Source organism: Phalacrocorax carbo, chromosome 7 (assembly GCF_963921805.1).
Source record: "Phalacrocorax carbo chromosome 7, bPhaCar2.1, whole genome shotgun sequence".
Lineage (NCBI taxonomy): Eukaryota > Metazoa > Chordata > Aves > Suliformes > Phalacrocoracidae > Phalacrocorax > Phalacrocorax carbo.
Genome location: NC_087519.1, coordinates 76,198 through 96,082, shown reverse-complemented (window position 1 = coordinate 96,082; position 19,885 = coordinate 76,198). Strand labels below are relative to the sequence as shown.

Below are 19,885 nucleotides of genomic sequence, written 5' to 3'. Positions count from 1 at the left end.
TCCTACGGGGGCGCAAGAGCTGTGGAATGGTTAAGCTGTTGCTGTGCCTCCAGGTGACTTGTTCAGTGACACTGTTTTTCCAGGTGCAGGTGGATGAGTCGTGCAGGGCAACGGAGGAGAGCCCAGGGGAGCGCTGTAAGAAGGTGAGTCTGTGTGTAGTACTGGAGGGAAGATGTGACTGATGGCTATAGGGCTCCATTATGGGTTTTACTCTTTTTTTTTTTTTTTTGTGATCTGAGGGCACTAAGTGATGAGCCGAGCGTGATCTGGGCCCTGGAGGTGAGTCAGGCAAGGTGACGGGTGCTTGGTGGGCTGGAGTAGGTGTTCTTTTTCAGGTTATTCAGGATTTTTTTTTCCCTTGTCTTCACTTTCCCATCCCAATTTGGGGCCGATTCCCTCAAACGGGGACTTCCCCCTGTGGGGCTGCTTATGCAGCCTGGGAGCTGCTGCCTGGGCACAAAAATACCTCAAACCCCCTGACTCTGGGTCTGCAATGGGGGGTGAAAATACAGGAAGAATTCTGGTGGAAAGAAAACAACTTAGGGCTTCTGGGAAAGCCAACTCAGCTGGATTTGTGCAGCTGGAAAGGAAAAAAAGGGTGGTGGTGGGGAAGGAACAACCACCTAAAAGCACCCACCAACCATTCTCATGCACAAAACCGAAAGTGAAAATGACCATTTTTTGTAGGGTAAAAGCACAAAAAGTCCCCACAGAACTCAGTAGTTTGGAAAAGCAACCCCAATTATTACATTATGTAAAGAAGGCAGGGGAAAAAAAAGAAAACCAAAACAAAACCCTATCACAACCCTGATGCCACATGCCTACAAGCAGTTCCTGGGGCTTATTCTGCGGGGGTGGGGGACCCAACCTTGTTCCCCAGGTTTGCTGTGCTGCTTCTCCTCCCTCGGGCATGGGGGGGGGCGGGCAGTGGCATGGACAGTAGCAAGCACCAGATTTTTTTAAGCAGTCGAGAGGAAAGGACTGAAATGCTCGAGACGCTTTGCTGTTTGGTGCAGAGGCAATGAACAGTGCTGCTGGGGCTGCGAGGCGGAAAGGTGCAGAGGAATAGAAGCTCTGTGGATGCAGCCAAGTTACGGTTTCTGGATGGTATTAATCGAGAAGAGTAATTCAGATAATGCTGCTGCCCAGCGACCAGAGTTGGGTACTGAGCCCGGGAGCCGCGCACGCGCGGTGGCGTCCCTGTGATCCGTATTGCTCTCTCCGCAGGTGACAGCCCTGCGATGCTGCGGTGCCTGCGAGGTGATGCCGCCGTGCTCGTTGCTGCTTCCTGGTAAGGAAAGGCCTCCTCCGCTCCTGCTGCAGCGTGGTGGTGTGTCGGACACGATTCCCTGTGTCGGGTGAGGCCTAGGGCTGCCGGTGAGGTGAGCGAGCCCCTTTGGTGGGTGCCGGGGTGTCTCCTTGTGTGCCTGCACTACTGGGGCTGGTGGGATGGGAAGCTTCAAACGACCTGCCGAGGCAGGCTTCTGGTATGCTAAAGGCGAGCGGGTGAGGGCAGCCCCAGGAGTTACCCGGGAGCTGATAGAAGGGAAGAGGGAAAGGAGGAGGAGGAGGATGACCTTTTCCCCCTGCCCAGGGTGCAGAAGATAGCCGACTCCCCAGCTCACCAGAGCTCCCCCTCAGCCTCCCCTGGCCCCACTTGCCCCGTGCTCCTGCCCCCAGCTCCGGCACGAGCGAGCTAGGCTACGTGCCTAGGAAGCCTCATCTCGTAAGAGCTGTGAGACACCCTTGTATTCTCTTCAGGTGGAGGATGGCCTAGAGTCTGGAGCTGCAGAAGAGGCAGGGCGGAGAGGAGGGGAAAGAAGCATCTGAACGGCTAAATTGTGCCAGCAGCGCTGAGAGCGAGAGTCGCGGTGAGTCCTGGGCCACTGGGGCCCCGTTGCCTCTCTTGTGCGTCCTGGGCCCTCCCTGTCTCTCCCCTGGCCCCCTCTCTTTCCTTACCTGCTGCAAAATTTTTTTTAGTTTTTTTTTTTTGCACCCCCCCCCCGCCCCTTCTTTCTCCATCTCGCTCTGAGTGGCTCCCTGCCTCCCCGTCTTTTCAGGCCTCCCTCTCTCTGTCCTGTAGCCTGTGGCTACTTGTTCTTTCTCCGCCTCTCTCTGCCTGGCTCTGGCTCCGTTTTTATTTTTTCATTCCTCCTGCTCTGTCCTGGAGCCTGTCGGTATTGTGTCTTTCTCTGGCTCTCTTGGTCTGACTCCCTGTGTTACCGAAAAACGCGGTAAAATCGGAAATATCTCTTCAACACCAATCTAGTATTAAAGAGCAGGCGTTCTTTATTCACGGCGCCAGATGCACGGGGGATCGCTCCTCCTGGCGTGCGTCCCTCACACACCTTTCCCGTAGAATTTGTAGATCAAAATTTTACGTATTCATACATATTCATTATCGTCCTGTCTACTGATCGGTACAAACTTGCTCGTTCCGTATGTAAATCACTGCGCAGGCTCGGTGGTGGTCCGTGAGTCGGTGGTCGCGATCTCCCCCTGCCAGAATTGCCTTTTACGTTCTTGGCTCTTAATCTTGGCAGTCTTGGCTAGTTTTCTCAGTCCGCTACACGAAACCGCGTTTTGTCATCCTTTTCTGACAGAAGCACGTTGTCTGTTGTTCTGCTGACATTAACGATCGCCTAGGGACTAAAATGCAGATCGACAGATGCGCTGATTCGTACGCTCCGTGTTCCCGTAATGGAACACCGTCTCTGGTTGGTTGATTTCATCGCTTTGGTTACATTTCCCCCCTTTGGAAGTTTTGAAATAATCATTTTCTCAATACTTCCATCTTAGATCAATAATATTCCACTATGTCAGTTCAGTGTTTGGTTCATCTTCTCAAAATTTTCACTTGATTGTGGTCTCTAGGGCATATGCAGGTTCCATTTTATACCCAAAATTTTATTAATTTGTTGAACTACCTCTGCAAAAAAATGTGGTCCTCTCTCAGAGGACATTCCTGTTGGCACTCTAAATCTTGGTATTATTTCTTTCAGCAACATCTTAACTACTACTCTAGTTTTGTTGGTGCAGCACGAGAAAGCTTCTGGCCAACTAGAAAACTTGTCCATCAGCACTAACAAATACTGCTATATCTATTTTGTCTGGGTAACTCAGAAAACTTAATTTGCTAATAATTTCCGGGAGAATTTTTTGTTTTGTTACTCCTAAAGGTGGTTTCCTTTGGTTCAGGGGATTATTTCTAGGACAGATTGGACACTTAGCTACCATGGGTTTAACTGTTCTTGTCATGCCTACACACGCTACAGATGCTTTTAAACTCAAAACCGTAGCATCTACACCCTAATGTGTTTGCTCATGCTTTTCTTTTGCAAGTTCTGTCATAACTTGTGGGGTTGTTATTATTATTACTTGTTTTTCTGGTGTTACCTACCATCTCTGTGTTTTGTGATGCTTCCAATTGTTCTGCTAATTGCTCATCCAATTTATTATAATAATCTCGGTTTCAACTTTGGAATTCCGATCTGTTTTACTGGTACTAGTGCAAGGATACCTTGCTCTGCAGTCCTCTTTGCAGCTTTATCTGTCAATCGTTTGCTTATGTTTACAGCCGTCTGGCCGAATCGATGAGCTTTGCAACGCTTTACCGCCACTTCTTTTGGTTTCTGCACGTCTTCCGGAAGTTGGAGAATGTCTTCTTTATGCTGTATCAATGATTCTTGGGCTGATGGCAGTCCTTTTTCCTTCCCAGTAGCTCCATGATCGTGGATCACACCAAATGCATGTTTGGAATCAGTCTAGATATTTATCCTTCGTCCTTCTGCCATTCGCAGAGCTCGCTTCAACGCTACCAATACTGCTTTCTGTGCTGAGGTGTTCGCAGGCAGCGCCCCTGACTCCATTCCCTCGGCGGTGATAACGACAGCATATCCGGCCATTCTCTTCTCGCCCAGAGCTGCTTCCATCTGTAAACAACTCCAGATCAGGATTTTCCCAGAGGTTTGTGTCTCAGGCCTGGTCTGCTGGAATAGACTTGTTCAATAGTTAGCAAGCGATCGTGTTCGAAATTGTCCGTAAGGTTTTCTGTTGTTAAAAACATAGCAGGATTCAGTATAGCAGTAGTCTTCGATTCCACATGGTCTTGTTCTAACAGAACAACTTGATATTTCAACATTCTGCTAAGGGATAGCCAACGACCCCCCTTTTGTTCTAAAACAGTCACCGCTATGTGCGGGACACATACTGTCATCTTTTGTCCCATTGTTAACTTTGGGGCTTCCTGGATCGGCAGCGCTGCTGTTGCCACTGCCCGTAAACATCCAGGCCATCTTTTACTCACGTGGTCGAGTTGTTTGGAGAAGTAGCCCACGGGTCTCTTCCAGGTTCCCAGTCGCTGTGTCAGCACTCCAAGGGCTAAATGTTGTCTTTCGTGGACAAACAGCTCAAAAGGTTTAGCGAAATCGGGTAGGCCTAATGCAGGGGCCATCACTGAGGCTCTTTTCAGTTCTTTGAATGCCGTTTGGCATCCGGGCGTCCAGGTTAAATATTTATCCTTTGATTCTTTCAGTGCCTCATATAATGGTTTTACATACAGTCTGTAGTTCAGAATCCAGAGCTGACGCTATTTCACTATTTTCAGAAAAGCTCTCAGTTCCTTCGGGCCGCAAGGTTCGGGAATTTGACAAATAGTTTCTTTCTTTTCACTTTCTAATTGTCTTTGTCTTTGAGATATTTCGAATCCTAAATAAATGGCTGTTGCTTCTCCTATTTGGGTTTTGTTTCTGGAAACTCTGCATCTTCCTTGGCCCAGAAAATTTAAAAATTTCAAAACATTATTCTTTACTTTCTGCCACTATCAGAATGTCGTCTGCATTCTGTAACAATATGCCTCTCCCTGGGTTCTGTTTTTTCTAGACATTTCTATATTTCTAATTTTTTTTCTTGCCAGCTGAGTCCCAAATATCGTAGGACTAATTTTAAATCCTTGTGGAAGTACGGTCCATGTTAGCTGTGTCTTTCATTCTGTGGTGGGGCTTTCCCATTCCAAAGCAAATAGGCTTTGACTTTTTATGCCTGGAGGTATGCAAAAGAAGGCATCCTTCAAATCTAGTACAGTAAACCATTTATGCTCCTCCTTTAAAAGAGGTCAGTAAAGTGTATGGATTAGCTACTACCGGATGTAGATCTTGGACCACCTGAGATATAGCCCTTAAATCGTGAACCAGCTAATACTCTTTGCCTCTAGATTTCTTTACTGGCGGCACAGGAGTACTATATTCTGATTCACATTCTATTAAGAGCTCATATTCTGAAAAAAATTTATAATTAACTTCTCTAATCCTTTTCGAGCCTCTCGCTTAATACGGTATTGTTTTTGTCTTACCGGCTTGGCTCCAGGCTTTAAGGTTACTTTTACCGGCTCTGCCCGCTTAGGTCGCTCCGGAGCTCCGCTCGCTCAAACCAAAGGAATTACTACGTTTTCCACTTCTTCGGGAACCTGTTCCTCCCTGGAGGAATCCTGTAACATAAACGCTCTCGCCTCTGTGGCTTTTGATTCTGTTCTGGTATTAGTAATTTAATCTCTCCATCTTTAAAAGTTACTTGAGCATCTAATTTACTTAATAGATCTCATCATAACAGAGGCAGTGGACATTCAGGCATATACAGAAACTGGTGAGTTGCCCATTGCTTCTCCAATTTAAACTTTAATGGCTCTAAGAAAGGCTAATTTTTCTTTGCCCTGTCGCACTAACAACACCTACTGGTTTATGATCAACTTTCTCTTTACGTGTATTCAATACCAAAGAAGTGGCTCCCGTATCTACCAAAAATTCTATTTCTTCATTCCCTAGCTTCAGCGTAACCAGGTGTTCAGCTAGGGTTGATTCCTCTGGTCTCCTTCATGCCAAGCTACTTCAAGCATTTTACCCAGATCTCTGGATTCAGGTTCTTCTAGTTTCTGAAGGTTTTTTTACTCCCCCCCCCCCCACCCCCCCCAATCTGGGGCTGATTGTCTTATGAATATAGAGACCAACTGAATTGCTTTTTCTGTTTTTTTCTGGGTTCAAATGAGTATATTTTCTGGTGGTCACCTTCAGCCTTTCCATAAAGGCTGAAGGGGGGGACTCCTTTAATTCTTGTCTCACTTAATAAATGGGTCAAAATTTATGGCTTTTGGCATTGCATGTCTTACTCCAAATAAAATCTGTCTCTGACATCTAGTCAACATTCCCCTGGGTCCTGGCTGATTAGGGTCCCACTCGGGATTTGTAGATGGAAAATTCTTATTCGTTGTTCTCTGTAAATTCCTGTTAGCATGTGCTCCCTGCACCTGCCTTCTGGCTGTATTCAATACTATTTTCTTGTCAGTTCCATCAAGTGAAGTATCCAGTATCACAAGTAGAGCAACACTTCAAGTTCTCACCACATTTTCCTCTTTTCAGAAACATTGCCGTAGAATCCTGTGGACATATCTCACGCTGTTTCTGCCACTCTGGATGATTCCACAGTGTAAAGAACAAATCAACATATGCCACTTCTTCCCATTTGCCTTCCCTTTTTACAAAACAACATTAATTGCAAGATGGTATGATATTGCAATGTCTCCTGTTCTGGCCATTCGTGCCCACCTTCCAATTGATACGTTGGGCACCAATGATTGCAATATTCAATTAATGGTTTCCGAGTTAGTGGGTCATCACCCCCGATGTCTTTCCAGTGCTTCAAAGTACATCCCAAAGGTGTTCTCTGTGGGATAGGTTTCTTACTCAGAAATGCTCCCATCTCCCAGTCGACTAGCAGTTGTGATAGTGCACTATCACAAATAGTAGTCAGAGGGACTCCAACCCCCGTTAGAGGTCTCACTGGGATCTGTAGCCCCCTGCTAGATATCCCTGGAGACTTCAACCCCCTGTTGAAGACCCCCCTACCCTCGGGTCCCGCTCCACAGGCTTTCGCCTAGCAGAGACTTACCAACCGAGGTACCTCTTGGCCCCAACCCTGCGTGGCTTTTGCCGCGCCTTACGGGCAGGCCTGTGGGACTCAAACCCACTATCCTATCCTATGTGGGAAGCTAACGCCACATATTATTCTACCTAAGTTTCTTCGTAAACGAATGCCTTGTTTACTTCAGTCCAGGGGATCTTTCTCAGAATTCTCTGGCCTGGGGATCGGAAGCTCTCCCCAAGAATTCCTTGGGGCTGGCTGCAGGTCCCACGGTCCTGCGGATCCGTCGAGATTCAAAAGCAGGTTCCCATCTGGGGTGCCAAAACTGTTACCAAAAAACACGGTAAAATCGGAAATATCTATTCAACACCAATCTAGTATTAAAGAGCAGGCGTTCTTTATTCACGGCGCCAGATGCACGGGGGATCGCTCCTCCTGGCGTGCGTCCCTCACACACCTTTCCCGTAGAATTTGTAGATCAAAATTTTACGTATTCATACATATTCATTATCGTCCTGTCTACTGATCGGTACAAACTTGCTCGTTCCGTATGTAAATCGCTGCGCAGGCTCGGTGGTGGTCCGTGAGTCGGTGGTCGCGATCTCCCCCTGCCAGAATTGCCTTTTACGTTCTTGGCTCTTAATCTTGGCAGTCTTGGCTAGTTTTCTCAGTCCGCTACACGAAACCGCGTTTTGTCATCCTTTTCTGACAGAAGCACGTTGTCTGTTGTTCTGCTGACATTAACGATCGCCTAGGGACTAAAATGCAGATCGACAGATGCGCTGATTCGTACGCTCCATGTTCCCGTAATGGAACACCGTCTCTGGTTGGTTGATTTCATCGCTTTGGTTACACCTGTTCCTGTTGTTCAGTTTCTTCTTTTTTGGCTTTGTGTGATTCTCTCTGTGATTCTGTTTTTCTCTGCCTCGCTTTTCCCAGCTCCCCGTCCCTCACTTTGAATACCCGTTATCCTTCACCAGCTCACTCTCCCTTGGTTGCCATCCCCGTTTCTGAGTTCCTCCTGCTTTGCCACGTAGCCCGTGACTTTTTTCTTAATCTCTCTCTGTCTGCCTCAACGCTCCCGCCGCGCTTTTTAGTTCGTCTGCTCTGCTCTGTACCCTGCTACTGTTACTTGCCTGCCTGAGTTCTTCTCTGTCCAGCTCCCTTTCCCTATTCTTGAATTCCTGTTCTTCCTGCACCCGCCGCTGTTCCCTGTGATCTCCGTCTCCCTCTGTCCAGCTCCCTGTCCCTAGGTTTTAATTCCTGCCTCTGCCCGCCGTAGCCCGTCTAGATTTTTCTCTCGGCCTCTCTCTCTGTCCGGCTCCCCCTCTCTGTGTTCTAATTCCACGTTCTCTGTCACGTAGACCGTGCTGTTTGTTTGTCCTCATCTCTCTCTGTCCAGCTCCTTGCTGCTATGTTTTATTTCTTCCCTCTCTGTCTGTCTTTGTAGCCCATTGCCGTTGTGTGTTTTTTTTTTTTTTTTTCCTACTTGTTTCTTCATGTGTCTCTGTCTGCCTCCCAGTGCCTGATCTTTAATTCCTCCTTCCCTGTAGGCCGCTGTTCCTTTTTTCCATTCTACATTGTGTTCTCTTTGGTCTCCTGTTCTTATTCATCGATTCCCTCCTCGCCGCCCTGTGGCCTGTCCCCATTTTATTGTTGCGCCTCTCTCCCTCTCTCTGGCTTCTTGCCCCTGTTTTGAAAATTCCTCCCTCTCTTCTCTCTTCCCTGTTGGCCGTGTGATCTTCAGCCTTTCTCCATCTCTTTCTGCCCAGCTCTCTGTGTCTATTCATTAATTCTTCCCTCTCTGCCCTGTAGCCTGTAGCTTTTGTCCTTTCTCCATCTTGCTGTCTCTGGCTTCCCCATGACCCTGTTTTAGAATTGTTTCTCTCTCCTTTCTGTACGCATTGCGATTCCTTTTGCTCCCCATCTCCCTTTGTTTTGGGTGTTTTTTTTTGTTGTTGTTTCTCTGGCTCCCTGTCCCTAATTCTTAATTCTCTGCCTTCTCATGCGCTGTACCACGTAGCCCCATGGTTTGTTTTGTGGTGTTCCCTCCCCGGCCCCTTCCCTCCGTTGTTGGCTGTCTCGGCTCCCTGTCCCCGTGGCTTCATTCTTCCCTTTCTGCCCTGTTCTTGTCGCTTGTCTTGTCTGTCTCCATCGCGCTCGGTCCAGCTTCCTGCCCCTATTCTTCTTTCCTCCCTCGCTGTCGTGCTGCCTGCCCCAGGTTCTTTGTGCGTCTCCAGCCTGCTCCTCTTCCTTCTTTGTTGGTCTGTGTCCTGCTCTTCCCCCCTCTTTCTGCTGCCTCTCTTCCCCTCTCTCTGCTGCTTGTATCTCCACCTCCGTCAGGCTCCCTGTCCTTCTCTGGCCGTCCTGTTCCCTGCCTCGTGCCTTCTCACTACACGCACACACGCCCCCCCGCCCCCGTCCAGCCGGCTGCCGCTCTTCTCTTCTCTTCTCTCTTCCTACTGTCCTGTGCCCTGCTCCTCACCTTTGGTGGCCTCCCCCTCTGCCCAGCAGCCCGTCGCTCCAGGAGCCAGGCGACGGACGGTCCCTTTCCTGCCAAACGCGGACAAGCGCGTGCCGTGGTTTAGCCCCAGCTGGCAACTCTGCACCAGGGAGCTGCTTGCTCGCTCCACCCTCAGTGGGCTGGGGGAGAGAGCTGGAAGGGTAAAAGTGAGAAAAATCATGGGCTGAGATCAAGACTGTTTAATAGGTAAAGCAAAAGCTGTGCGTGGAAGCAAAGCAAGGAATTAATTCACTCCTCCTTTTCGGCGGGCAGGTGTTGAGCCACCTCTGGGAAAGCAGGGCTCTGTCATGTGTCATGGTTACTTAGGGAGAGAAATGCCGTAGCCCCCCCCCCCCCCCCAAGGACTCCCCCTTCTTCCCCCAGCTGCGTGTGCTGAGCATGATGTCAAATGGTATGGAATATCCCTTTGGTCAGTTAGCTGGGAAAGCTTTCCCAGCTGTCCCAGCCTACTTGCTGGTGGGGCACTGAGAGAACCAGAAGAGGCCCTGACTGTGGAAGCAGTGCTCAGCAAGAACCAAAACATCTCTACATTATTAACGGTGTTTTGAGCATAAATCCAAAACGTATCCCTTCCTAGCTACTGTGGAGAAAATGAGCACTATCCCAGCCACCACCAGCTCCGTGCGGCTGCGGCAACGGCGGCCGAGGTGGCCTTGGGGCAGGGGGAGCGTTGGGGACCCTGAGCCACGAATCGCTCCTGGGACTTGTTACGTGCGCGCCTGCACCAACACCTGCCCTCTCCTTTGGCCTGAGGGCTGCGTTTGCGCTCCCTTGGCGTGGGGCAAGGGGCTGTGATGGAGCCCGGGGGAGGAGGTGGTGCACTGTGGGGGTGAGGGGAGGGGGCCCCCCGTTGCTGCTGCGCCTCAGCTGTGGGCGGGGTCTGGCTGGAGGAGCCCCAGGTGCGGGCAGTGGGGCTGGCGGTGCCGGCTCCTCCCTGGAAAAGGGGTGGTGCCCTGCTCCGGGGGGCCAGTGCGAGCCGAGGGCGGGGCGGAGCGGAGCTGTGGCCGAGCGTCAGCGGGCTGCGAGTGTAGCGAGGGAGGAGGTGAGCGGGGGCTGGGTGGGGGGCCGCTGCGTGCCGGGTCAAGCCCCGAGGAGGGCTGCGGCGGGGCAGCGGCGGGTCGGAGCGGGCGGTGGGGAGAGCGAGGCTGTGCTGAGGGCTCGGTGGGGCTTCCGGGTGCATCGGCGGGAGGGACGGTGCCCCGCAGGGTGAGAGAGCGGGGAGGGCGGGCTCGCGGCGTGGCGGGAGCTGTGGTGGTGCGTGTGGCGGCTGGGCGGGCGGCCATGTTGTGGCGCAGAGCGTGCCGGGAGCTGTAGTCCTTGTGGCGGGGGGCTGCCGGGCGGCCGTGTTGTGGCGCAGAGCATGCCGGGAGCTGTAGTCCTTGTGGCGGGGGGCTGCCGGGCGGCCGTGTTGTGGCGCAGAGCATGCCGGGAGCTGTAGTCCTTGTGGCGGGGGGCTGCCGGGCGGCCCCGTTGTGGCGCAGAGCATGGCGGGAGCTGTAGTCCTTGTGGCGGGGGGCTGGGCGGGCGGCCGTGTTGTGGCGCAGAGCATGGCGGGAGCTGTAGTCCTTGTGGCGGCTGGGCGGGCGGCCGTGTTGTGGCGCAGAGCATGGCGGGAGCTGTAGTCCTTGTGGCGGGGGGCTGGGCGGGCGGCCGTGTTGTGGCGCAGAGCATGGCGGGAGCTGTAGTCCTTGCGGCGGGGGGCTGGGCGGGCGGCCGTGTTGTGGCGCAGAGCGTGCCGGGAGCTGTAGTCCTTGTGGCGGGGGGCTGGGCGGGCGGCCGTGTTGTGGCGCAGAGCATGGCGGGAGCTGTAGTCCTTGCGGCGGGGGGCTGCCGGTCGGCCGTGTTGTGGCGCAGAGCATGGCGGGAGCTGTAGTCCTTGTGGCGGGGGGCTGCCGGTCGGCCGTGTTGTGGCGCAGAGCATGCCGGGAGCTGTAGTCCTTGTGGCGGGGGGCTGGGCGGGCGGCCGTGTTGTGGCGCAGAGCATGGCGGGAGCTGTAGTCCTTGCGGCGGGGGGCTGCCGGGCGGCCATGTTGTGGCGCAGAGCATGGCGGGAGCTGTAGTCCTTGTGGCGGGGGGCTGCCGGGCGGCCGTGTTGTGGCGCAGAGCATGGCGGGAGCTGTAGTCCTTGTGGCGGGGGGCTGCCGGGCGGCCGTGTTGTGGCGCAGAGCATGCCGGGAGCTGTAGTCCTGGCGCAGTGGCTGCCGGCCCTGTCACGTGGCTCGCCGGGGCGCGGCGGGAGGCGCGGTGTTCCGGCGCTCGGGTGCCGGGCGGCCGTGCCGCGTACGGTACGCGCGGTGTATTTTTGGGGTTGGATTCATGTTGATTTCTGGGGGCTTCCAGGTGCGGCCGCTCCCCGAGAAGCGGTGAGTTCCCCGGGAGCTGACAGAAGGGAAGAGGGAAAGGAGGAGGACCTTTTCCCCCTGCCCAGGGCGCAGATGATGGCCGCCGCCTCCCCGGCTCACCGGAGCTCCCGCTCAGCCTCCCCTGGCCCCCCCCTTGCCCCGTGCGCCTGCCCCCAGCCCCGGCACCTCCCCTGAAGCGTGCTGCGTAGCCCTTGGCCGCCCCCAGGCCCTGTCGTGAAGGCAGCGAGCCGGCCCTCGAGCGCACTGGATTCCCCCTCGGCGCAGGGGCCCTTAGCAGTAGCGCGGGGAAGGGGCGGTGTGTCCAGAAGCCCCTGCGCAAGGAGGGGCTTTGGCCAGGGTCGATCGACGGTAATGACGGTCGCTGTTTCTTCTTTCCCTCTCCCAGAGACCGTGCTGAGGACGTGGTTGTCTGTCCTTCCCCCGGGGATGCCGTTGACTGCGGCCGTCTCAGGCTTGCGTGGCTTCTCTCTGCCCGGCGTTGCCATCCTCGCAGCGCGGGGGCGAAAAGGGACACACAGAGCCCTTCCCGGCTGTGGACAGGAGCTGCCTCGGCTGAAGCTGGAGACGCCAACGAAAGGTAAAGCAGAAGAAACTGAAGGCGCTCTGGCTGCCAGCTGCCTTCCTGCCGCAGGCAAGAGAGAGCCTGTCCCTGCAGGTGAGGGAGGAAGGATCCCCCTTCGTAGCCCGCAGCGGGCCAGGCCACCAACGTGCACCGCAGGGTCTGTACGCGTAACCGGGAGTTGGGTACGGGCGTGTAGTGCACGAGCGAGCTAGGCTACGTGCCTAGGAAGCCTCATCTCGTAAGAGCGGTAAGACACCCGTGTATCCTCTTTAGGTGGAGAACGGCCTAGAGTCTGGAGCTGCAGAAGAGGCAGGGCGGAGAGGAGGGGAAAGAAGCATCTGAACGGCTAAATTGTGCCAGCAGCGCTGAGAGCGAGAGTCGCGGTGAGTCCTGGGCCACTGGGGCCCCGTTGCCTCTCTTGTGCGTCCTGGGCCCTCCCTGTCTCTCCCCCCTGGCCCCCTCTCTTTCCTTACCTGCTGCAAAATTATTTTTAGGTTTTTTTTTTTGCGTCCCCCCGCCCCTTCTTTCTCCATCTCGCTCTGAGTGGCTCCCTGCCTCCCCGTCTTTTTGGTCCTCCCTCTCTCTGTCCTGTAGCCTGTGGCTACTTGTTCTTTCTCCGCCTCTCTCTGCCTGGCTCTGGCTCAGTTTTTTATTTTATATTTATGGAGAGAGCATCGGGCGTCCTCCTGTCTTTGCAGGGCTGACCCTGAGGAAGTGTGGTCCGTCGGTCGATAGCATGAATATATATATATTTTGTGGGTGCACAAATCCTTTTCAGAGTGTCAGAGGGTAAGGGTTTTGTTCTGTTCAGCGTAAACATTGTTCTGTTTGGTGTATTTGTCGAAGATGAGAGTTTAGTGGGGGAGGTAGTCAGCTCTCTGGCTGGTTTGAGGTGGGCTATACGTGTTTGTCGGTCACCTCTCACCTGCCAGTTGTTTTGAACTAGTTTTATCTGGTTTTCCTTGGGAGTCACAAGGGGTTTGGGGCTCCCCGGTGGCGGGTGCTGTGGCCAAAAGAGAGAGCAGGGTCACAGAGTGCCTCATATATGGGGCTGGCCTCGGCCATCTCCTGCACAAACTTCTGGTATGTAGCGATCGGGATTTGATTTCCTGAAGGAGAGGATGATGGAGCTCATCATAAGAGCATAATCATTTTCTCTTCCTTTGGCAGTACGGGCACCCGAGGGCCAGCCTGCTTTTGAGGAACAGCATGAGGATGTCGGTGTCGATGCTCAGCAGTGGAAGGAAGCTTCTTTTGGAGGCCAAGAAGATGAAGTGGAGTACTTATTTGTTGTGTTTGATTTTCATTGCGGGGATGGGGAGGGGTGGGACATGGAAAACGCGGTCCCAGGCAGGGGAGGTGTCTATGATGTGGGAGGCCGTGAGAGAGATCATGGACGCTGCTGGACAGGCGTTAGAACCCGTTGCTCAGGTTGGACGGACCCGGCAGAACCACTGCACCATCTTAAGTAACGCCTGCTCACATACTGAGATTTTGGTAGTTGCCCCCACATCCCCGTTGGCTTTTCCTCGTCGAGCTTGTATTTTGGCAAGAAGCGTCTCTCGTTAAGCGTTTGGGTCTAAGGGGTGTCCACGAGGCTACGTGGTGCCCATCCCCATGAGATTTTGTGACCATCAAGTGATATTCAGCATCCGTCTTATGCCCGTCTCCTGTAACTACTCTGCAGTTTTCACTTAAGGCTTGATAGCGCAGCGTTAGCTGAGGGCGGCATTTCCCGCGCTGGCCCCGCCACGCCGACGGCGTTTCCCCTGCCGGCCGCTGTCCGTTCCCTGTAACTGTGACTCTTGTCCTGGCAGAACCTTTGCCAAAGCCACCTTTGTGCTCCACAGCAGTCTGTTTTCTGTCTCGAGTATGTTTCTTTTCGGTATCGGCTACCCCAAAGCTGTGTACCGTTGGCTCAGGTCTCTCCGTGAGCTTCTGTGAGTAGAGAGAGCCTTCCTCTGTTTTTATCGATGCGTCTCCTGGGGTGGTTTTTTGTTGTCCTTTACAATTTAGTTTTGTCCCAGCTACTGAGGTGTTAATTTAGCTGCTTCGTACCGTTCCCGATACGCTTGTATATTTCCACGTTTCTTTTCATGTTTTTTGTCCTTTGAGACTGATTCAGTTCTGTTAAGGGACTGAGCGAGAGAGAGCGTTGAGGTGACTCCGAATGGTTGATGGTTTTACAGTAAATGATTTACTTTATAACCAGAGATAATTTTTGAGAAGGGGCTCTTAAAAGATTTCATTCTGCTTTGCCATTCTGCTGGCGTAGATGAGCCCCAGCCTTTCTTCGGGAGGCTCATTCTGCTCCTGGGCTTCTCTGGTACTGTTCCTTGAGTTGGTTGCAGGTTTTGAGCTGTCTAAGCTCTTTGGGTAGGTGTGTTTTGACATTTAGAGAGGGGGAGGTTTCTGGCTGAGGTAAGAGAGCAGTCAAAGTTGAGCAGCAGATATATATTAGGAAGTATACTTGTACGAGCTTTTGTTTTTCCTCGGGTCAGTAAGTTTGTGTTGGATGTTCAGGGGTAGCAAGATGGTCTAATAGTGTGTTTTGGATTGTTTGGTTTTGTGGGGGTGTTATGGTTTTGTCTGGGGTTTTTTTGGTGTTTTGTTTTTGTGTGTGGTAGGTTTTTTGTTTGGTTGGTTTTGCAGGAATTTTATGACTTGGCCGAGGGTAGAAGCGTATATTTTTCCCACCAGTTTTGCCTGTGTGTTGTGCAAGTTGTTGACGTTATCTCTCAATAGGACTGATGCTGAGATGCTGCGGTAGGGGTTAGGGTGAGCGTGTTGTACGCGTCTGTATGTGGAGCTCTAGCCTTCCTTCAGAAAGCAGCAGGGACGTAACGCATAGTGTGTGTCGGGGTACGGAACTGCTCGTCGCCTTTCCCGATCGCCCGCAGAGTACCACGTTGTCCCGAGAACCTTTGCAGCTTGCGGCAGGTCCCTCGTAGATTATAAGCATCGGGGCTTCCGTTATTTTGTGGGCCTGTAGAGAGCACGGAGTCTGCGGGAAGCCGGAAGGTGGGAGGTGCTCGCAGAGCGCGGGGCAGAGGTGGGAAGGGCAGCTCCCGAGGAGCGGCTGACAGAGGGGCTTTAGGGGTGCAAATACAGGGCGGGAGCTGTCGGGAAGGAGTGAGGTTCCTTCCCTGACAGTTCAGGAGGAGAGGAGGGGTTTTTGAAGTCTTGGTACCGGGGGATGGTTGGGAAAGGGGTGTTCAAGTGTTAGCTAATGGTCGCGTTCTGTGTGCAAGCAGCCTCCGGTAGCCCAGTCTCCTTCCCCGTATGTGTCAGCGCGGCCACTCGAGCTGCTGTCTGCCGAGAGGTTCTCCACGCGGCTGTTCATGGAGTCGCCTAGGAGTGAGTTACCTGCAAAGGGAGAGTGTGTCACTACACCAGCCACGCCCGTTTGCTTCCCGTACTGCTTTTGGTGTTTGCCCTATCGGTGTAATTTTTGTGTGTTGCGTGGTTTGACTTTTTCTTGCACTTTAAGTCATAGGTCTAGGGTTAAGCAGGACAGTCGAGCGAGGCGTGGCAGCAAAGGCGAGCAGATGGCGTCGTGTGCTGTGACGGGGCGGGCTGTGCGGTCACTCGTCTGGGATTTCTGCCTTTGGGGTCTCTGTGTTGCCAAACAAGTCAGTCAAAACGATTTGTTAGTTTGTTTTGCGTGGTGAGCTCTTGCTTTTGGAAAGCAGTGTCTAATATCTGTGTGCCTCTCCGTATTTCCCCAGAAGTGGGCCCGGCATTGAAGGTGACAGTTCCCAGCCATCGGGGACGGACCGAGTATGCGAGCAGGCGCCTGACGCGGCCACTGACCCGGGAGGCACGGATCGGGAGGTGAGGGAGCCGTGTTGGCATGGTAGGGGAAAGGATGAGTCTGGAATGTGGCTGTTGGTGGAGATGCACGGCAGGGAGCCGGACACGGGAGGGAGGGGGCGAACAGAGCATTGTGAGAAGGTAGGTCAGCACGTGACAACGGAGGGGTCGTGCAGTGCGAGCACCTATGTGACTAGTTAACGAAGGGACTCACAAAACTACATGCAAAGCGGGATGTCTGCCCCGAGCTCGTCGGGCAAGGTGAGCGATGAACAGGAAACTGTAGCAGCGGTTATTTTTGAGGTGTGGAATTGTTTGTGAGCGGGCGGCCGCTTCCAGGCGCAGCGGTCACCTTGTCTCTCTGGTTCTCTAGGCGCCGTAGGTGGCGGCGGCCACGACATCCAGCCTCATTAGAGCGTGGGCGAGCGGAAGTTCACGGCGCTTCCGAGGAGGCTGTCGTTGCGGAAGTGGCCGGCGTTGAGTGGTGCGACGCTGAGTGATGGCACCGCACGTTTGGAGATGAAGAGTGTCCGTGTGACCGCAGCCCCATCCTACGTAGCCTGTGTGGCCTTTTTAAAGGATGGCTTTTGAGCCCCCGGATTTGGAAGCGAAGCTGAGGGGCCGATGCGGTCTTTGTGCAGGTGGCCGGTCGGTTGCGGGAAGCGCAGGGGGGGCAGGCAGGGGTTGTCAAATCAGTGGAGGGGACCGTTCAGAGACCGGACACGTTTGGGCCGAGAGAGGTTGTGTTGTCCTTTCTGCAAAACAGAAGCATCTGCCAGGCAGGGGAGTTCCTGCCTGTGCTTGTGCTGTTGTGTGGATTTTGTAGTCTGTCTTTGTTCCTTCCTGTACTCGGGTCTCGATGTGTCTGTTCTCCGTGCTGAGCAGGCACCTAGGTAGCAATATTGAGGGTTTTGCAAGCCCTGGCTCATCGGCATAATGGTAACCGAGAGCTTCCTTTCTCGCATTTTAAGTCTACTGCATAGATTTGTCTTGTGTCTTAAATATTAGACCTTTATAGAAGGTCATCTTTTTGCGGCGGTGATTAAGGCGGCCTCAGTACTGCTGCTGAAGAGCAGTCTGAATACGCAGGGCCCTTTTCTGGGACCTGTTCCCTGCACCTGAACGTTCTGAGGTCTTTAAGAGCGGCTCGTCGCTCGTGCATCGTCCTAGTTGTGGGTATATGGTTTTTTCGCAGGTGATGATGGTACGTGACATCTCCGCGGATGCTATAGCTGCTTCCTCGCTGCCCTGCAGATCTTCTCGCCCGGTGGCATCTCTGGGCCGGAAGTCCGTGGTCTCGGTGAGAATTTTCTGAGGTGCCGCGATCACGTCGCTTGTAGTATTTGTGAGCAGTGTCGGTCCGTGCACGTCGATGCCTGTGTCAGAGCTGCTCCTCCGCCTGGGGGTGTAGCAATGGTAGAGCGGGGGAAAGAACAGCAATAAGAGTATATGGTTAACGTTAATGTGCGTAGACTGTTTTGGCAACGCCCGTACAACCCTCGTTGGAGCGAGTGGCCGTTGGCAGCGGGCGAGGACGGTAATTTCCGGGGCGTTTTGTGGGTGCCGAGGGGATGACCGTAGCCGTCTGGGAGAGGCAGCTAGAGTGCTAGCTGAGCAGAGGGCATCTCTCAGCTGTTCAAGCTTGTACGTGCGTGGGGCTTAACATTTGATTGAAGGTATTTCCTTTAATGGCATGCAGTAGTTGGGCTCTAGATGGTATTCCTACGTGGAAGCAAGACCTGTGGAATGGTTAAGCTGTTGCTGTGCGTCCAGGTGACTTGTTCTATCATGCTGTTCTTGCAGAGGATGAAGATGGAGCTGTGCAGGGTGATAGAGCAGAGCTGAGTAGAGCACACTAAGGCGGCGGGTCCGTGTGCAGGATTAAAGGGAAGATGCGACTGAAGGCTATTTGAGGAGCATTTCAGGTGAGCTGGGTCGCAGTGAGGAGGCTCATGGGGCTGGTGACTTTGTTCTCTTTGCTCTCAGGAGCACAGCGCTATCCCTAGGGGCTGGCAAGGTTCTAATTGTGGGGCCGGCGCCCATCGGGTGCCTCATTTTTTGCGTTACAGTTTAAAGTGTGGGTCACTCTGGTGTTTGAGGAGTTTCTGGGCAGTTGTCTGCGGCGTCGTTCCCAGATGCATGAACAGCTCTGCTCTGTTGCTGTCCATTTTCAGGGAGCGTGATTTCTTTCCTGCATCCTTACAGTCTTAGGTCTTGTAGCCGGGCTTCTTGTGCCTCCTCCCTCTCAGTTTTGAGAGGAACTTCTTGTCACGGGCCCTGACGCTCTTCTAATCTTTTTGGATCGCGTTAGGGCCTCCTTGCGTCACTGTCAGGGTTCCGCAGGTCTTGTTGCTGGACGAGCTCTTCCGTCCAGTTGTCCCTCTGTTTGCCGAGAGTGTTCTCTCGTCTCGGAGGCGCGCAGTTTGTAGCGTTTCTCATAGCGTTGGTGTGTGCGTTTGAGTTTGTCTCGGACCGCCTTGCTGGCCCTGTAGAGTCGGGTAGGTGGCACAGCGATGAGAGCTTAGGGTTCATCTGTTGCTGTGCCAAGGCTGTTGGGGGAAAGGTTGTACCGTCATCTCGGATTGAGTGGCCCTCCTCAGCGGGCGAGGACCGTAATCACCGTGACATTTTGTGGGCTCGGAGGCCGTGACCGTAGCTGTCTGGGAGAGGCGGCTAGAGTTCAGCTGAGCAGATTACCTCTGCAGGGTGTTCAAGCTTGTACGTGCATAGGGCTTCATGTTTGAAGTCATATGTTTGTTTTGATGGCAGGTTATAGTCGGTCTTCAGGAACCGTTAAGGTACTGCTGTGCAACCAGGCGACTTGTTTGGTATTGGTTTTGGAGATGCCGAGGGACGAGTCGTGCAGGGCGACGGAGGGGAACTGAGGGGACCGATGTAAGCGGGTGAGGTGGTGCGTGGTGTATATAGAGGGAAGATGTGACCGATGGCTCTATGACTCCGTTGCTCCTTGCGTTTGTCTTTTGGTTTGGGTTTGAAGTAGCGTAGCAATGAGCAAAGGAGGCAAGTCGAGCAAGGCGAGTGGTGATTGGTGGGCTGAAGTAGCAGCTCTTTTCTGAGGTGTTGTGTTGCTGGGGAAGTTATAAGCAACGCGTGTTGTTTGGGTGTTACGGACGGCGGGCGAGCTGGACACGGCACCTGGAAGTGGCATAGGCTGGGAGGGAGGCTGTCGAGGGAAAGGGGTGCGAGACGGGGATCGGTGCGGGCAGGCTGTGGCATCGGGCAGCATCTCGGGAGGTGCCTTTTCGCTTGGCTTTTTGCAGGTGCCGCTGGCAGGCTCGGAGCGGTGCTGCCGCGTGCCTATGAGAGGTCTGAGAAGGTGGGGCAGCGGCCAGCATCTGAGACCAGAGAATGCTGTGGTCCGTCGTCGAGCTCTTCAGTTTTGTAGGTAACACGTGGGCCGTCTTTGGAACGGCGTATGAGCATTAGAAGCGAGCTGGGTAGTAATGAGGAAGTCACGGGGCGGTGATTTCTCACGAGCGTAACGGTAGTTTACTGTGTGTTGATACATTTGGTGCCACAAGCGATGACGGAAGCGGGGTGTGATGCTGGAACCTGTGCAGAGCAGGTGAGCCGATGGGCATGTTCCTTTTGATGAGGGGGGTGCTCTGGAAGAGAGCTGTGTTGACCCGTGTGATACTTATTGCTGGCTCTGGTGTTTTTTGGGGTGTTTTTTTTTGTTGGTTTTTTTTT

General features: G+C 53.3%; 1 long non-coding RNA gene across 4 annotated transcripts in view; it reads left to right on the top strand.

Annotated features, from left to right (window-relative positions):
- Positions 1–19,885, top strand: part of LOC135314221 (uncharacterized) — a 108,001-nt gene that overhangs the window by 77,430 nt on the left and 10,686 nt on the right. For all 4 annotated transcript variants that reach the window (XR_010373664.1, XR_010373665.1, XR_010373666.1 and 1 more), the window contains exons 10-14: positions 84–143; positions 1,228–1,382; positions 1,762–1,871; positions 12,185–12,376; positions 12,635–12,744. This is a non-coding gene — a long non-coding RNA (uncharacterized LOC135314221). The remainder of the gene's footprint in view (positions 1–83; positions 144–1,227; positions 1,383–1,761; positions 1,872–12,184; positions 12,377–12,634; positions 12,745–19,885) is intronic.